Source organism: Lissotriton vulgaris, chromosome 9 (genome assembly GCF_964263255.1).
Source record: "Lissotriton vulgaris chromosome 9, aLisVul1.2, whole genome shotgun sequence".
NCBI classification, from domain to species: domain Eukaryota; kingdom Metazoa; phylum Chordata; class Amphibia; order Caudata; family Salamandridae; genus Lissotriton; species Lissotriton vulgaris.
The window spans coordinates 718602247-718621510 of record NC_141697.1 but is presented as its reverse complement, the minus strand read 5'-3'; the positions used below and the strand labels follow the sequence as shown (position 1 = coordinate 718621510).

General features: G+C 47.0%; 1 protein-coding gene across 1 annotated transcript in view; it reads left to right on the top strand.

Annotated features, from left to right (window-relative positions):
• PPP1R37 (protein phosphatase 1 regulatory subunit 37) overlaps nt 1-19264 on the top strand; it is a 682383-nt gene that overhangs the window by 74517 nt on the left and 588602 nt on the right. The gene's annotated exons all lie outside the window — the stretch shown is intronic.

Below are 19264 nucleotides of genomic sequence, written 5' to 3'. Positions count from 1 at the left end.
GTCCCACTGCAAAGTACGTAGTTCATTATTTATTGCCCTAAAGAGGGCCTCTGGTATTCTGCAGTATGTGTTTTGAAATATGTATAATAATTTGGGTAGCGTGATAATTTTGAACATAGCCGCCCATCCCAGTAAAGTCAGAGGGAGACGACACAACCTAGCCATATCGTCCCGGAAATCCGCAAAAACACCCTGGATGTTATGGGTGAGGCAGGTCATTACATTTTCAGAGATGAAGAGCCCTAGATATTTAAAGTTCTCCGTTACTATGGGAAGGTGTGTTTGTATGGAGCATCCATCTATGCGTCTGTTTGGTATATGGTTGACTTCACCCAATTGATTTTATAAACCGCCTGTTTACCATAGTTTTCGACCACCTGGAAAATGATCTGGAGTGTCGTATCCAGGTTAGTTACGTATAGAAGGATGTTGTGTGCCTACAGCGAGATTCGTTCATCCCGCAGCTGCCTCTTGGGATCCCGGAACCATGTTAGGTCAGGGTGTACTCTGATCAGCAAAACACACAAGATGATGGACAGAATGTTGCACAATGGCAAAACATTCACCCCCAGTCACAGATCTGTGTTTAATCCATCGTTCCTTTGCTCACCAAGCCATCCCAGTTCAGACATGGCCATATGAAAATCAGTCTTGATCCTGTGCCTCATGGGAATAGTCCAGACCGAACTGCCAAGCCATGTCTTCCCTGAACCGGAATCAAGCATCCTAGAACCGGTTTCTGGCTATCCGCCTTCATCAGCCAGGATAGCTTGACTCCAGTGGTGTAGTGAGCATGGGACCCACGTCTGGGCATACCCTTCCCACATAGGGTGAACAGCAAAACACACAAGATGATGGACAGAATGTTGCACAATGGCAAACCATACACCCCCAGTCACAGGTCTGGGTTTAATTCATAGTTATTTTGCTCACCAAGCCACAGACATGGCCATATGAAAATCAGTCTTGATCCTGTGCCTCATGGGAACAGTTCAGACCCAACTGCCAAGCCAGGTCTTCCCTGGACCGGAATCAAGCATCCTTATTTTGCTCACCAAGTCACCCCAGTTCAGACATGGCCATATGCAAATACTGTGATCAGACATGCAATGGGTTCTAGAACAAGCGCAAATAGAAGAGGGGACAGTGGACAACTCTGTCTAGTCCCTGCTGGATGGTGAACTCTGCTGATGTAACACCGTTTACCCTTACTCCAGCCCTGGGGTTCGTGTATAAGAGATCAACCCATGTCCGGAAGTTATGCCCGAAGCCTGGTTTTACGAGGACATGCCTCATAAAGGGCCAGTGCACTGTATCGAATGCATTTTTGGTGTCGGGTGAAAGTAGCAAATGGTCAGTCTCCCTCTCTTTGGTCGCGTCCAGCTAGTTTGCCAGCCTACGGAGTTTTAGGTGCGTGGCATGTTTGGGCATGAAGCCTGACTGATCCTTATGTATCTGGGACGTAATGACAGTCAAGAGATGCGTGGCGAGTATGGAGGCCAAGATCTTGGTTTCAATATTAGGAAGTTAAATTGGGCGATAGGAGCTGCAATTATTTGGGTGTTTGCCTGATTTCGGTATTACGTCTGTGATCTGGCAGAGGTCTGGGCAGAGTGTTCCTTCCTCTTTTGCCACTAGGAACATATTTAAAAGACGTAGGCCTAACCGAGTACTGTTTAGTTTGAATAATTCCCCGGGCAGTCCATTTGCCCCTGGGGTTTATCCCAACTCTTTTTGGCAATGGCCCTAGAGACTTCTTCTAGGGCGATCTTGGCTTCTAGGGCAGCTGAGTCTTCGGCTTGCAGGACGGGCATTCTATGACCTTAAGATAATTGTCTATGCTATTGTCATCAGTTGTCAACCGGACAGCATATAAATTAGGGAAGTAGTCAGCGAATGCTGTCGCAATCTCTTGTGCTGTTGAATGTCATAACCCTGCCTCTTCGGTCTGGTTTACCCAATTCGCTTCCCTTTCTCTCCGGCTTAACCAGGCTAGCAACTTCCCCACTCTATCCCCAGACTTGTACAGTCTGCGCTGAGTGGCATGAATTTGGTTGGGTACTTCTCCCTCTGCTAAAGAGCGGATCTCCCTCTGTGTAACCTCAGTTTACCGTAGCATCCTTTCCTCTGTATCCGGGGACACTTTCTTTTCTAGTTCGAGCAGTTTGCCTTCTTAGTTTTGTATCTGTATTGTTTCTTCTCTACGCTTTCTTGCAATTACATCTTGTAGCCTCCCTCTAAGGACTGCCTTGTATGCCTCCCAAAGGGTGGCCTCGGAGGTAACGGAGCCTTCATTATCTTGGAAGAATAATTTAGTTTCGATGTCAACAGTATCTACTACTGTCTTGTCCCGTAACTCCCAATCATTAAGACTCCTTCTGACTTGGACCTATGTGCATTGCCCCCCACCTTCAATTTTTGAGGCGAGCAATCCGAGATACCCCTAGCCAGGTACTCTCTGTCCTCAATCACTTGAATTTCCCCGCCGGGGTAAAGAGGTAGTTGAATAGGAAGAAAGTCTTATGCGCCCCTGAGAAAAAGCAGTAGCTACTGGTTGTGCCGGTGCCAAAGTTCCATGAGTCCCAGTGATCTTGCAAAGTCCCCCAGTGGGGTGGGCGTCTGGGTACCAGTCGCTACCCAGAACCTATCCAAATTTGGGTTCATCACATCATTGAAGTTGCCCCCTATAATGTGCGCTGAAGAGTCTGAGTCTAACACACTCTTGGCCACTGCCTGGAGTGTCTGGGACTGTAACCGCGGCGGGGCGTAGACACTGGCCAGTGTGATCTCTCTCCGTCCCCATGTACCCCAAACACCTGCATATGTTCCCCCTGGGTCTACTCAGGTCTTCGCTATCTGAAAGGTTTTTTGTTTTTTTATAAGGACAGCCCCTCCATGGGCTCCAGGGGAAAATCCGAGATGGGTCAATGTGAAATAGGCCCCTCTCCCAATAAATGCACATCTAGTGCCTCGGAGATGGGTCTCCTGCAGGATGACCATGTCCGGCTTAATCCGTTTGGTATACCCGTTAACTAGGCCCCTCTTCTTCCCAGTCCGTTGACGTTCCACGTCAGCACAGCATATGGAGTGTCATGCATTATATGAGGGTTTCATGTGGTTTGTATAAGGGGTACTCCCTACCCTGCCAACCCCTATCCTGCTGTATCCACTTCTGCAATTGAAGACAACCTGCTGTAACTGAGCACAAAAACCTTGTAAATCGAAAAATCCCAAACTCCCTCTTCATCCCCTCCCTGAACCCCCAAACCCCACATCCTCTCGTACCGTACGTCTAACCCTTCAACTGTCAACATGACATCAGTCTTATGAGTCCACTGAGGAGTCTGTCGAACCCTCCCTCCCCCCACTCCCCTTACTCCCAAAAAAGCAACAAAGGATATTATCCCAGTTCAGGAGAGTAAGTCACACAGTCTCTCCCTGATGCAAACAGGTCTGGGAGGGGGGACCTCCTTGTAGTTGCTGGTTTGCCGGCATGTTCTTTGCTCACACCCTGGGTTCACATTTCTTCGCCACTCTTGTTCTTTTTTGCGGGTGGTGTTCGGGCACCATTTCCGGGGTCATTGCTCCAGATCTTTCAACATTATGGATGGCCTTGAGCAGGGGGCGATCGCCGTCCGATTCCTCCAGGGAGTTTTGATGCGAATGATCAGCATGGGTGCTGTCCCCCTGGGTCGAGTCTCTAGTGGCGGCCTGAACCCCCCCCCCCGCCAAGGAGCCCCCTCTCCGCTGATATGGAGTCCTTGGCTGTATGATCCCTTAGCGCTTAGGATTTGCCCCGACAAGACGCCTCCTCATTCTTGGTCTTTGATCTAGGCTCCCATCGTGACTGCCATTCATCTCTGGTCTGAGCCTCAGGCATTCCTCTATCCAGGCCATGCGTCTTCAGGCGTTTGAAAGAATTGGGTCAAGTCTTGGCAGATGACCTTAAGTTTGGCCGGAAAGAGAAGCATATATTTGATGTGTAAAGCTCAGAGTTTAACTTTCACAGAGTCAAAGGACCTCTGCATCTTCTGAACCTCCCTGGAATAGTCTGGGAACATCATAATTCTAGTGTTTGCCAAATTAAGTTCTCCCTCTTTCCGTGCCTCTCTTAGAACCATATCTCGGGCATGATAGTTCAGGAATCACGCAATCAGGGGGCGCGTAGGAGTCCTGCGTGGAGGCCTCATAGCCTGCAACCTATGTGCCAGATCGATGGAAAAACAGGTGGAAAACTTGGCACCCGGTAGGACTTCTCTCAGCCATGTTATCAAGAAGGCGATGGGTCTGTTTTCTCCGATACCCCAATAAAACTGATTGTTTCCTTGAGCTCTGTTTTCAGCATCATCAACCTTCCACAACACCTCTCTCATGCTGGCCTAGAGCTCCTTGATGTCTCCTTGGGATTTATGTGTCATGTCTTCTACCTCTGATATGCGAGCCTCCGCTTGCGTGACTCGATCCGCGATGTTGCGTACATCCTGTCTGAGGAGAGTCACCTCTGTTCGTATCTCGGCCATTTTGCCTTCGATTGTTTCTCTCGACGCCTGGATCGCCTGGAGGATAGCTTTATTATCCAGTGCACTGGCATTCTCTCCTTCCGATTCAGTGGGCGTTGGGAGCCCCTTAGTGTACTTTATCCATTTTCCCATGTTTTTGGGACTTGGGTTCTTTATCTTTGGCCATGGTCGTCTATGGCAGTTGAATATTCTCATCTGCACTTCCAGAGGCCAGCAGCACCAGCGGGAGGCTCACAGACTCGCTGCGAGGTAGGCTAGTGGGGTGGGTGGGGGGGGGGCGGGGGGGGATCGTTAGAGTCTGGGATGTGTGGTAGTTTCGCACCTTTCAAGTACAATAGAAGCTGAGGGGCCGCCAGCCTGCGTTGTCTTTCCTCGCTACCGCGCCGCCTATCTGATTGCTAGGTTGGTATACGATAGCTTCTCTTGGCACTCGTTATACTTTGACTCATCAGGGCCACTCCCCAGCGTTCACCAGTAGTCTCCTTACCTGTAGTATGTCTCCCAGGCCTCCCCCACTCTCTCCCACTGGTGCTCCGTTCTCGAATGCCTCCGCCGGGCCAACTAGTGCTCTGGGGCCTCCTCACAATTCTTGCACTGCCCCTGTCTTGCCAATGTCTATCGTGGTGTGGGCACAGAATGGTCCTCTATGAGGGAGAAGAAATTAATGACTAAATTTATTCAGAAATATTCAGCTCGAGCACCCCCAGGAACTCGCAGATGGCTGGTGTATGCGCAGATTCTCAACAGATCCAGGCTGGTAGTATAGCGTTTCCCCAGGGGGTCATTATTGCAAGCTCTCCCATGGTGTGCCACTATGTGCAGGGACTCGGGGGTGGGGGTGTCAACCGCATGGATTATCCCTGTGCCCCTCCTTGCATCAATCAGATCTCACCCCCATTCTCAGAGCCTCTCTCACCGCTTAATCTCCCCATCAAGTTGCCCGGCCAGCACCCAGTCTCCAGGTGTGCTCAGGGCCCGCTCCTCAAAGGGGGGGCGGGCTGGTCATGGGATTTAGTCTCGGGAGGAGCAGCGCTTCTGGGTCCCCAGGATCACCGTGGGTGCCGTCTCTGGGCTCGGACAGGTGGGAGGGGGAGCAAAGGCGAGGGAGGCCCAACCCCCTAAGTGTAGAAGTCCAGCCGCCCCCACGGCCTTTCCGTCTGAAGTTAACGGCTCCGGTCCTCCACCCTGTTCATCCCCGGCTGTTTGCGGCCTCTCACCAGATCCAGGTGCATCCACAGGCCACAGCGCTCGTGAGTCTGAGATGAGCCCTCTTCAGCTCGTAAGCCAGCAGGATAAGTGCTGCGCCTTCCGCATTGCCGCAGGTCCAGGGGGAGAGGAAAAGGGGGCTTCCCCTCACCACACGGCGCCAGTCACCTCTACAGCCACTGGAGCAGTGGAGACAGCCACTCAGTCTACAGGGCCGAGTCCCAGTAGTGTTCTCCCCTCCGAAAGATATTCCGGTCAGTGGCACACCGGTGGGTCGGCGCGGCAGCGGGCGTACCGCCTCAAAGGGGGCTTCCCCTTGTCTGTGCCGTGAGGAGCCCCGGGGAAACGTCGCTGAGTCACTGGTCATTTTGGTGGTCGGGTCCTGTCGGGTTGTAGGTCGCATCTCCTCCCCACAGGACTGCGCCGTAGCTTCAAGGGAAATTTCTTCCGCCAGTATAGGATACGAAGCACACACGGCTTGAGGAAGCGTGTGCTACTTGTGGCAGAAAGACAGGATTTAGAACAGGATTGGTGGCGGGCGAACTGAGCCTCGGCGGGAGCGACTACTAGCTATGCTGCTGGCCACCCCCCCGTATCAAAGAATTTTACCCATTCTGTGTCTATGGGAAAATGCTTTAGTAATTTAATTAATAAGGGGAGACTCTAATTATATCCTGTTCCACACAAGTAGCAAATAGTGAACCCTCAAGCTGATATTCAGCTTTTTGCAATAGAAGACCATTTCTGGGCATAAAGTGTGCATCCCACCTTGGATAAGCAATTCCTTAGAAGATGTTGCCCATCAAGAAAATGCGAAGTTCATCTGTGCATTTCCTGCAGCCTCTCTAGTTAAGAAAATTCCAAAAGGTTAAGGACTGTAACAATTACAGTGTCATCCTTCAAATCGTTTCTGCCACAACAGATTTAGTACTCTGGCATGTTTCATCTCTTCAACATTAGCTTCCTAAAACTTTCTCATTTTATGGATCTTTTCGTTTGGAAAGATTAGCAGTCCTCTATTCTTCCCCCATACTACAGAACTTATAGCTCCTGAGAAACTAAATGCTGCTCACTTAGGTTTGTCAGAAACAAATTTTGCTGGTCTGTGCTCCCAAGGACTTCATTAGACATTTTTACATATTTGCCACTGGTCTAATGAAGTTCACCTATATCCCTTAAGTTTTCATAAATTATATTTTAACTTGTATATCACACATACTAAAATAAGGATACTTTGTAGAAACCAAAATGTTCTCCTATGACAATCACTATCTTTAAAAGCCTGGAAATGTTTGCTCTTAAAAATGGTGATAGGAGGCACCTTAATAGCATGATCCACTTGCATCCTCTTCACTGTAAAGTTCCAAAAGGTCCCTATACATCTAGAACCTATAGCTATGGCACATGTATCACTCCGTGAGCAGTCGAAATATTGAATTTTTAATATCCATCTACAATTATATTGACTTAACAATATCGTAGGGACAGAATATCGATGTCAAGAATATCATTGACCAAACTATCGACCTTAAGGTAAGTAATATCGTTTTTTTATATCGAAGTTAGTAATATCGAAATAAGTATTATCGTAAGCAACAATGTTGTTGTTAATATAGATATTTATATTAGTGTTATGTATTTTATATGCATGTTTACCATTCTTTGTAATGTCTTTTAGTTATTTCTAAATATATGTATTAAATGTTTAGAAATTAGTATTTTTTTTAAAGAACATTTTTGAAATTTAATATCAGCGGGCTGTGAGTTTATAGGGAAATAGGGTGGGAAGTAATGTAATTATAATTAAGTCCTATTTATTTATTGTTAATTATTAATTGGGAATTCATTTTTAATTATTTTATCAATATATTAATTATACATTTATTATTTTATTTATTTTATAATTGGCAATTCATTTTTTAATTGATAGGTAATTTAATTAATTTTTATGTGTAGCAGGTTGTGGGTTTTTAGGAGAATAGGGTGGGAAGTAATTTAAATAAAAATGAATTAATATTTTTGAATGATACTTAATTTAATTAATTCTTAATTGGTAGTTAATTTGTATTAATTGAATAACTTATAATTATAATAATATGTATATATTTTTTTATTTGTTAATTTATTTGTTAATTTTTATTAGATTAATCGCAAATTAAATTGTGTTTTTTATGTCAAGCGGGTTGCGTGTTTAAGGGGGAATAGGGTGTGAAGTAATTTTATTTTATTTAAGTAATTATGAATTTAATTTCATTTGTTTTTTATTATTTCTTAGTTAATTTTAATTATCTTACAAAAAGTATTTAATTAATAAGTATGTTAATTTAACACCTACTCTGTCCAACACTTTCCCTACTGTTGCACTCCCTGGAGTGGGAATAGTAATTTTAACCCCTACGCTAGCCACACGTTCCCTACTGTTGCACTCACTGGCCTGGAACAGTAATATTTACCCCTACGCTATCCATCACGTTCCCTACTATTGCACTCTTTGAAGTGGGAATAGTAATTTTAACCCCTACGCTAGCCAACACTTTCCCTACTGTTGCACTCCCTGGAGTGGGAATATTATTTTTTTACTCACCCGCTATCCAAAACTTTCCCTAATGTTGCACTCACTGGGGTGGGAATAGTAATTTTTATCCCTACGCTATCCAACATTTTCCTTTGTGTTGCACTGTTTTGAGTTGGAATAGTAATTTAATTACCTTTGCTATCTAATATTTTTTATATTATTTTTGTTAATGTAGTATAGAATTAATATTAAGGTTAAATTCTATTTATTAGTTATATATATTTACTTTTTATTTATTATTGTTTTTAAGTGTAAATGTATTTATAATATGATATTTTACATTTTTGATAAGTTATAAAAATAATTATGAAAAAATATAAATATATATTATATGCATGTTTAATTTATTTTTACATTGTATATTAATAATTTTTAAACGTTTTTTACTGTTTATTTTAATTATATGTATTATTTACCTTATTTTACCTTATTTGTTAAACTTTATTAAACAATATTTTTCCCCCCGATATTTTTCTACTTACCAAAATGTACATAGGATGTCGATATTCTTGATCTCGATATTTCGCCTCTGATATTTTTGACTTCGATATTCCTGTAGTCAATATTCTGTCAGTGATTCGTATCACTCAAGCCAACTAGGTGAAAGTAACTTGCAAGGGTGATGTCAGGCTATGGGGAATATCCTGATATGATACATCCTCTAGATCTGCTTCTCAATTTCTGATTTAGCGACCTCTCTTTACAATCACTGCAGACAAGGAGAGTCGACTAAACCCAGTACTTTGCTCTATTTATGTTGTGACCTCATGAAGTAGTAAGTGCTTTCCTTTTCATTAGTTTGTCCATTTAGATGTTGTAACTTAATATTCGTTTGTCCCTTTTAAATGCCTGGGAAAAAAACTGTACCCCTGCCTGTGGTGTTTGGTTACTAAGGGCCCGATGTAGGTAGGCATTTACCGGTCGGTAACGGCCGAATTCGGCCATTACCGACCGGTAAATGCCTTTTCCAATGTAGGGGGCCTATTTTTTACTGATTCAGTAAATTTACCGATTTGGTATAATACAGAATCTGTATATTTACCGATTCGGTAAATCCAGATGTAGCTGGCACTTCAAAGACTGCCACAGGAGTCGGTATTTTCCACCCAATCCTATTGGGTGGTAAAATACCGAATTCAGGTGTACATGCACATCTGTGCATGTATACCTGTGCCATGTGACACACAGACATGCCCTTAGGGCATGTATGTGTGCCACATGGCACACAAGCCTGGAATTGGGGTGCTACAGGGTGTCAAAGTGACACCCTGTTCCCCCTTGCAGGAATCTGTATTTACCGATTTGGTAAATACTGAATCGGTATTTACCGAATCGGTAAGATTCGGTAATTGTTGAATAAAATTACCTTCATCTGCCTCCTTCCAATTTACCTACTCTTAAATACCGAATCGGTATGATTCGGTATTTAAGAGTAGGTAAATCGGAATTACCTACATCGGGCCCCAAGTGTCTTTACTCACCTTTTACTTTAGATATTTTTCTGTCCCTTTTCTTAGAACTACATGGAATTGTGATCTTTCTTTTTATTGGTTTAAATAATGGTTAGACTATGGTAGACTTGTGTAATGAAATAACACAAGCAATGGAATTTTTTACTTTTTAAAAGCATGTATTGTATTCTTTTAATGTAAATTATACTTTTTCTAAAGTTGATAAGTGATAAAGTAACTGGTCGTTTTCCAGCTTTTGTCTTTTCTTACATTTTTATGCTTTGAAAGCGTCAAGCAGGGATTCCCTAGCATGTTTGTAACATAAAAGTACCTCTGATAGACCTCTAGCTGCAGGTTCCTTACCTCTGAGTTTCTGAGGCATCGGGATGGATCTGGTAACTTTTGCTGAGCAATACCCCTTGCACTCGCTGTTGGGTGGCTCCATTTGGCTCAGCGTGACTTAGTCTGCATTGGTAGCGTCGGTTATGACGTACCTATATAAGTGCCTCCCAGGTGCCCAGACGTCAGTTCTTTTCTCTACGCTCCAGTTAAGTGCCGATCTGGGTACCCTTCTGTCACTTTTTGACAGGTTATTTCTCAACTTATGTCGAATTCTGATTTTTTTTTTCCCCAACTTTGTGTGCAAGGGATATCTTCAAGGAAGATAGATTGGAAGCCATGTGGTGCCTGCCACCGCATAATGTCTTAAACCGACCACCACATTGTGTGTCTCTGGTGTCTCGAGCGTGACCACAACTCTAAGGCGTGCTCGGACTGCCGGGCTATGGGTCCGAAGGCTTTGAGGGAGCGGGTGATGAAGCTCCTTGCGGGACTCGGCGGAGGTCTCCATCCCGATCGAGGAAGAGGAGGTTGCAGGACCGCTCCCAGAGCCCTAAGTCCTCTTCGTCCAAGCGGACTTCATCTTCACCTCGGGTGTTGTACGGCGAGAGAGATAAGGAGCACTGACTCTAGGCGTGGTTCTGTGGAGCTGTAGCCTGGGTCGACTCCTTGCCGCCCTCGCTTTCAGCGAGGCGTTGCAATACCCGCTCAGATAAAGGATCAAGGTTATGCGCAGGTATTTGCGCATAACCATGCGCATGTATTTGAGCGGGACAACCCCACTGGTGAGACCTTGGGCCCTGCTGGGTCGGATAGAGGTCCCATCGACGCACGTGTGGCCTCATGGATCCGATCCCGAATCCGGGTTGACGCCAGTCGTGCCAACACAAACTCCTCCTCCTGACCCTCAGCCAGTATCCATCAGCTGTGCCAGCCCCATCCTCATCCAGACAACTTTGAGTCACAAGGACATCGCTCAACACCATTTCTGACGTCTATTGAACCCAGGGGTTCTATGTTGCCACCTGAGCATTTTGAGGAGGAGCTAAGCTCAGTAGAGGAATGAGGAGGTGTATGGACCCTCTGGAACACCAGGATGACTCTACGGAGCAGTTGGACTGGTATGGGGAGCTTGCGGAGGCCAGTGGGCTGGACACTAATCCACATTCTGGCATGCTCTCTCCGACAACAATGGCTGTGGAGGAGGGGGCATCCTATGCTTTGGTGGTAAAAAGGGCAGCTGAGGTCCTTGGATTAGAGTTACCCTTGGTGCAGGCCAGAACTAATCTCCTGACCGAAGTGCTTCAACCTGGGGCTTCCACTTCCGAATCCCTTTTGACCTTTGAGGCACTTATAGAAGTTCTTCTAGGCAGGTGGTCCAAGGCTAGCACAGGGGCTCCTGTGAGTAGCACTGTCGCACAGCGCCATTGCCCAGCAACTGGTGATCCGAAGTTCCTCAGCCAACACCCCACGCCAGAGAATTTGGTGACCCCTACTTCCCAGGGCACGTCCTCCTCCCCCCCCCCCTACCCTCCCTCCCCCAGGCAGGAAATCCAAGAGGTTGGGAAGAAATTGTATTCTTCCTCCAGCCTAGCATTGCGGTCAGTGAATAGAAATGCTTTTTGAGCCGTTTCTCCTACTCTCTTTGGGATACGGTTGCGTAAGTGCTGCCACAAGTCACGGAGGAGGCCTGGGCTGTGCTCTCTCAAGCAGTCAAGGATGGGAGAGATGCAGTAAAATTCTCCATTCTATGTGGCCTAGATACAACAGATTCACTGGGCGGATCCATTTCAATGACTGTTGCCTTAAGGCACCACGCCTAGCTTAGGACACCTGGCTTCTTGGGCATTGCCCAGGCCAATCTGATGGACGTGCCCTTACATGGAACCAGTCTTTTTGGGGAAAAGGCAGATTCGGCCCTTATCAGGTTCAAGGACTCTCGAGCTACGGCCAGATCCATGGGCCTCTCCTCTACTCCTTGTGGCCAGTCTTCCTTTAGTGGTAACAAAAGGGGTTTCCAGCTGTCAGCCCTATCCCAGCCACCGTCCAGCACAGGCTGCCCCAGATGTGCGAGGACGTGGACGATGTGCATTCCGAACCAGGAATGGAGGCCAGAAGTTGGCGACCACCCTGTCCCCAGCAGCCGCCACACATTCCTAGTCTGAGTCTTAAGACCAATCTACCCCAGTTGGTGGGAGAATTTGTTATCTCCCCTGCTGGAGATCCATAACCTCGGACAAGTGGGTCTTGCAGATCATTCTGGAGGGCTAGTATCTGCTTTTCCTTTCTATTCTTCCTTCCATTCTGCCAAATCAGGAACAGCTGATGGAAGATCATCTTAAACTGCTCCAGGAGGAAGGTACAGCTCTCTTGGCCAGGGGAGCTATGGAAAGGGTCCAGGTTTCAGAAGTAGACGGTGGTTGTTATTCTCTCTACTCTCTGATTCAGAAGAAGAACAAAGGGTTGCGGCCCATTTTAGATCTTTGGACCTTCAATCTCTTCCTCAAGAAGGAGAAGTTCAGGATGCTCACTGTAGCTCAGGTTTTGTCTGCCCTAGACCAGGAGGACTAGATGTTAGCGTTGGATCTGCAGGTTGGGTATCCTGACGGGCCACTGGAGTTACCTGCGGTTCAAAGTAGGCCGCAAGCACTTTCAGTTCACCATGCTCCCCTTTGGCCATACCAGTGACCCTCTGGTGTTCACCAAGGTGATGGTTGTGGTCGCAGCTCATCTGTACAGGTTAGGTGTGTCCGTCTTTCCCTAACTCGACGACTGGCTGATGAAGGCGTGCTCGCCCCAGGCAGTCATCTCCCACCTTCAGACTATGGCGAATCTCCTGCATTTGCTGGGGTTCTCTATAAACGTGCTGAAGTCACACCGGACTCCTTCTCAGACGCTCCCTTTCATTGGGGCAGTCTGGACACTGCAGTTTCTGGCTTATCCGGAGTAGTGAGTCCAGAATATTCAGGTTAGGATTCCGATGTTTTGTCCTCTAGCTTGGATTTCGGTGAGACTGACTCTAAGGTTGTTTTGCCTCATAGCTGCCTGTATCCTGTTGGTAAAGCATGTTAGGTGGCGTATGCAGTGGGACCTGAAGTTCCAGTGGCCATAGCATCAATGAAATCTCACTGACATGGTCCAGATCTCAGAAAGAACTGCAGGAGATCTGCAGTGGTGGTTGACGAACTGCGAATAGGTCAACGTCCGACCTCTCTCCCTTCCCCAACTAGAATTCACAGTGGTGACAGATGCATCACTTCAGGGACGGGGCGGCGATCTTGGAGAGGTGGAGTTCAGGGTACACTGGTCTCCAGTGGAGCCAGGGCTCCACATAATCTGTTGAAGATTCGAGTGATTTGATTGCCATTAAAAGCATTTCTTCCCTCTGTCAAGGGGATGCTAGTGCAGGTGTTCACGGAAAATACCACCACCATGTGGCATTGCAACAAGCATGGTAAGTTGGGGTCGTGGACCCTTTATCGAGAGGCCCTGCGTCTCTGGCTGGAATAGCAGGGCATAACCCTTATGGTTCAACACCTGTCAGGTTCTCTGAACGCCAGGGATGACTAACTCAGCCGTCGATGCCTAGCGCATCACAAATGGCGTCTCCAGTCGGAGGTAGTGCATGGTCTCTTTCAACAGTGAGGAGAACTTTGGTTAGATTTGTTTGCCTCTGAAGAGAATGCGCAGTGTCTGCAATACCGGGTGCTGGAGTTTAAAAGGCGGCTGTCGCTCGACGATGCCTTTCATCGCGAGTGGAGTTCGGGCATGCTGTACACCTTTCCGCCCATGCCACTCCTGCCCAGGGTTCTGAAGATCAGGAGCGACCGGGCCCAAGTCATCCTTGTGATTCCTGTCTGGGCAAGGAGAGTCTGGTATCCAGAGCTTCTGAGGATGAGCATTGATCCTCCTATCAGGCTACCCCTTCGAGAGGCTCTGTTGCAGCAGCGGGGGAGGGTTCTCCATCCGAACTTTTCAACTCTTTGCCTCTATGCATGGAGATTGAACAGTACAGTTGATTGCTTTTGACCTTCCTCCCGAGGTTTATAATGTTGTTCTGGCGACCAGGTGTCTCTCTATTAAGACTGTATACGCCTGTTGGCAGAAATGTGTATAATACTGTACAGAAAGGTATATTGACTCTCTTCTGCTTCTCTTTCTACTGTCCTGCTATTCATTGTAACCCTTGCCCAACTGGGCTCTGCTTTGAGAGCTCTCAAGGGTTATCTCTCTGCTCTGTATGCTTTTTTGGAGCTGCCAGACCAATCCTCTCTCCTCGTCTCCTATTGTACATAGATTTCTAAAAGCGCTGACTCACTTTTTTCCACCCACACCCTTTGTTATTCCACAGTGGGACCTTAATTTGATCCTCACCAATCTGATGTGTGTTCCTTTTAAGCCTCTACACAATGTCCTGTTGACCATAAAAACCGCCGCCTTAGTGGTGATTACATCGGCCCTGAGGGGGAGTGAGTTGCAGGCGTTATCTTGCTTGCCTCCCTATCTACTGTCCTTTCTGTACAAAGTTTTTGCCAAAAGTTGTAACCCCATTCCATCTTGGTCAATCCATCACGTTGCCCACCTTCTTTGCTCTTCTGCATCCCTCTAAGGGAGAGGAGCAAGTCCACCGACTGGACCTAAAAAAATCGTTGTCGTTCTACCTTGACCGGACAAAAGAATTCCGGGCAGACAACCAACATGGGAGCAAAGAAGGAATGGGCATGGCAGAAAAGGACCATTTCTCGCTGCGTCGTTCTCTGCATTATGATCTGCTATGCCCTGGCAAAGAAGCAGGCCCCTGAGGGATTTAGGGCCTAGTTTACCAGGGGAAAGGCTGCGACTACGGCCTTGGCTCGGGTTGCCCCAGTTCAAGTCATCTGTCAGGTGGTAACGTGGGCCTCATTGCACACGTTTGCAAAACACTTCTGCCTGGCCAGGTCCACAGGGACAGGCACTTTGCCTGCTTGGTCCTGTAGGATTTTATAGTCTAAAGTATTTGTCCGCAGCTAGAAGTCTCTATCAGATGAACAAGTTACTTTTCTTCGATAACGCATTATCTGGTAGAGACTCTATCTAGCTGGAGATTCCTTACAGCCTCACCCATGCCTCCCCGCCTTGCGTACTAATATTGTAAGGCTTGCATTACTCCTCCTTTCAGGGCCCTACTGATGCACATGACTGCTTCGCTTACTTCGTGGCTCTGTGCTTCTGTTGTGGAAAAAACGAGAAGTACTGACGTCCGCACACCTGGGTGACTCCATATAGGTACCGCAACGTCCTAACCGACGATGTTGAAACGTCACGCGGAGCCGAATGGAGGTACCGACCAGCGCCCGTTAGAGGTATTGCTCAGCAAAAGTTTCCGGATCCAGCCCGACGCCTGGGAAATTCAAAGATCAGAAATCTGCAGCTAGTCTGTACCAGATAATGTGTTACCGATAAGTAACTTGTTCATTAAAATCTCGTTTATCCAGTATTAGGGTATCTTTCATAGATGCACATGCCTGAATCATTCGCCGTCGTCGAGGCGGGAGTCCCACTGTAAAATATATACAATAGCAGTGCCTAAAAATTTCCTGTAGTAGGCTGGAAAAGCCTAAAGGCCGAACTAGGCCTCAAAACTTAGCAGCCTATCTACATCATTATGTAAAAAGACCTGAAATAGTAGCCTCAGCCAATCAGCTGTCCTCACCCTCTAGAACCTTCCCAGCTCAGGCAGTTCTCCTCAGATTTTCACCGCACTTCGTGTGTAAGGGAGTCTCCCTGAGTGCCTACTCAGTTTTTGATCTTTTTTCCTTAAAATGTCTGAAAAGAAGGCTCTTTTCAAAGCTTGTGGGACCTGCTACAAGAAGAGGGTCCATGTGGATTACCAGCACTCTGACTGTATTTATTGCCTGCACCCTTCACATATTGTGAAGGACTGTAGAATTTGCCGTACCTTCCCTCAGAAAACTATCAGTGATAGGGAGGCAAGGGTTCTTTTGTGGTTGAAGTCTTCTTCCACTGATGATGAGGACAAAGCCTCTACCTCCAGCAAGAGAGCTAGATCCAAAGAAAGTGCTTCTCCTGAGAGAAAGAAAAAACTTAAAACCTCTCAGAAAGCTTCAGAACCCTCTAAGAGTGCATCGGCTTCTTCAACTGTGAGTACAACCCAGGCTAAGACTGTTTCTCTGGTGTCTGTACCTACTACTACTTTGACTTCTGCCTCCTCATCTACTTCTATGGTCACCACTTCAGCTATTACCTCACCGTTGATGTCTGTTAAACCATTGCTGACTAAAACCAAGTTGCCATCGTCAACGTTTCTGTCGACGACGGCTCCGTCGACTAAATCTTCTGCTCCGTCGACGACAACGAAGCCGACATCATCGTCGACTAAGACATCGTCGACAAAGGACTCGTCTTCGAAGTCACCATCGACGGCCTCGTCGACTAAAGACTCGTCGACGAAGACCTCATCGACGGCCTCGTTGACGAAGGTCTCGTCGACGAAGACACCATCGACCGACATGTCGACGAAGGGCTCGTCGACGAAGACACCATCGACGGTCCTGACGACGAGGGACTCGTCGACGAAGACACCATCGACGGTCCCGACGACGAGGGACTCGTCGACGAAGACGCTATCGACAGTCCCGACGACGAAAGGTTCGTCGACGAAAACACCATTGACGACCCCGTCGACGGCAAAATCTTTGTCATTGTCTGGACCGTCGTCGGAGATCCCTGTAACAGTGGCTTCCGCAGTGGCATCTGCTCATCTGTTGCACGGTTCACCTCCAACAAAGATACAATACACTCATTTTCAGATGAAAACGTATCACAGGCAGGATTATTCACACATTTCTCCGCTTTTGCCATCGCACATTTTGGAGACCTACATGGAGGAGGAGTCAGATGAAGGGGAAGAGGATGACGGTCCTTTTGGGATTGCCCGTCACCCTTCTCAATTAAATATTAAATATCAGGAGGATGATGAGGAAGAAGTCCATGATCATTATGCACATGACGTTTATTCCACGCCATATCAGTCACCTCATACTAGACCTTCTCGGTTTGAGGACACTACTCATTTACCAACTTCTTTAATACAGGATTTGCAGGCTATGTTGGCGGATTATCGCCAGAGATTTCCATCAACTCAGGTTGCACCCGCTGGGTCGCCTGTTCCAGTTGACGCGCCAAGACCTCCGTCACCAAGGGCTTCATTGTCGCCAAAGCAAAATACTGGTCCAGTTCCTCAAAATGATGCGGACACGTCTTCCAATGATGATGAAGAAAGCAGGGAAGAGGGAGAGTTGCCGGATAAAACACCTGTGGATCCTTGGGAAGATTATGTCATTCCTATGCCTTCTCCACCTGCCCCCGTCCTTCAGATTCTCCACCTGAAGATATTGGCGGCTTCCACAATATTATGCAGAGAGCTGCTAATAGATTTGAATTGGCTGTCACAGTTGAACAGTCGGACTGCTTTTTACATGACTTTAAAGAGGGATATCGCAGAGTGACCAGGGCTATTCCCATAATTGATTATATATGGAAGGAAGGCCTCAACATAATGAAAACGCCCGCTTCCATTCCTGCAGTCCTTCCAAGGATAGAGAAAAAGTATCGAGCACCATCTGATACTCCAGCTTGTTTAATAGGTCACCCTCGACCTGATTCTGTCATATCCCAGGCTGCGCAGCAAAAATCCAAAAATCCTTCTGCTCCCATTTCAACACCACCTGACAAGGAGGGCAGAAGACTTGATGCAATTGGAAAGAAGTTTTCACCAAATGCAGCAGCCTCCATTAAAGCTGCTAATTCATTAGCTATCCTGGCTCGTTATGATAGACAAATGTGGTCCGAGCTCACGGAATATCTTGATTTGATCCCTGAGGATCATCAAATGATGGTACGCAGAATTGTACAAGAGGGTGAAAGGGCGGCCTCAGAAATCATTGATTGCGCCCTGGACATTTCAAACACCAATTTCAGGCAATTGGCTGGAGCAGCTGTGCTTCGGCGTCAAGGTGGGCTCAGGGCTACCACCTTCAGGCCTGAGGTCCAAACCAAAATCTTGGACATGGCATTCGATGGCGATTCACTGTTTGGGAAGCACATTGATGACGCTTTACTGGCTATTAAAACTGATACTGATACAGCTAAATCTCTTGGTACCCTGCAATACAAGAGGGGATCCTTTAGAGGAGCAAGCGGCCGTGGTTACTCCTCCAGAGGCAATTATTCCAACCAACAAAATCGTCAGTATCAATCTACCTACAACAAACCTTACTATCAATCTTCTTACAGGCAGCCTGCCTCTGGTTCTTTCTCTCGGAAAGGAGGGAAACGCCGCTCAGGCAATCAAGGGCGAGATTCCAACAAGCGCCAATGAGCTTTGCCGGATGTCAGCCACTCACCTTTCCCTTCCCGTGGGCGCCAAAATCTCCGCCTTTTACCACCAATGGCGGAAGATAACTTCAGATCAGTGGGTCCTGGATCTGGTCAGCAAGGGACACACTCTGGAGTTTTTGCAGAAGCCTCCAACAACGCCGCCCAGGGGTTCCCCTCCCCCTCGTCTTCACTTACTCTTCAAAGAAGCCTTAAAGATGCAACACAAGAATGCGATAGAACGAGTCCCTCCTTCTCAGAAAGGGAGGGGGTTTTATTCTCGCTTCTTCCTCGTGGAGAAAAATTCAGAAGAGTGGCGTCCAATATTGGATTTGCGCAAACTCAACAAATATCTAAAGAAACAGAGTTTCCGCATGGTAACGTTGAAGGACATTCTGAATTGTCTCAACGAAGGGGACTTTATGGCTTCTCTGGATCTACAAGACGCCTACTTCCACATCCCTATTCACCCGAAACACCGCAAATTCCTAAGGTTTTAAGTGGCCGGCGTCCATTTCCAGTTCAAAGTGCTTCCATTCGGCCTAAAATCGGCCCCCAGAATCTTTACCAAATGCCTGGCTCCGGTGGCAGCAATGTTGTGGTCCCAGGGAATGCAAGTTTTCCCATACCTCGACGACTGGTTGTTAAAAGGTCCAACCAGAAACGCAACAATGGAAGCGGTCAGGAGTATGCTTTCTCTCTTCTCGAATCTAGGACTAACCCTCAATTCGAGGAAATCTCAGCTCCAACCTCGTCAAGAATTGACATTTCTGGGTGCAGTCTTGAACACATGCCAG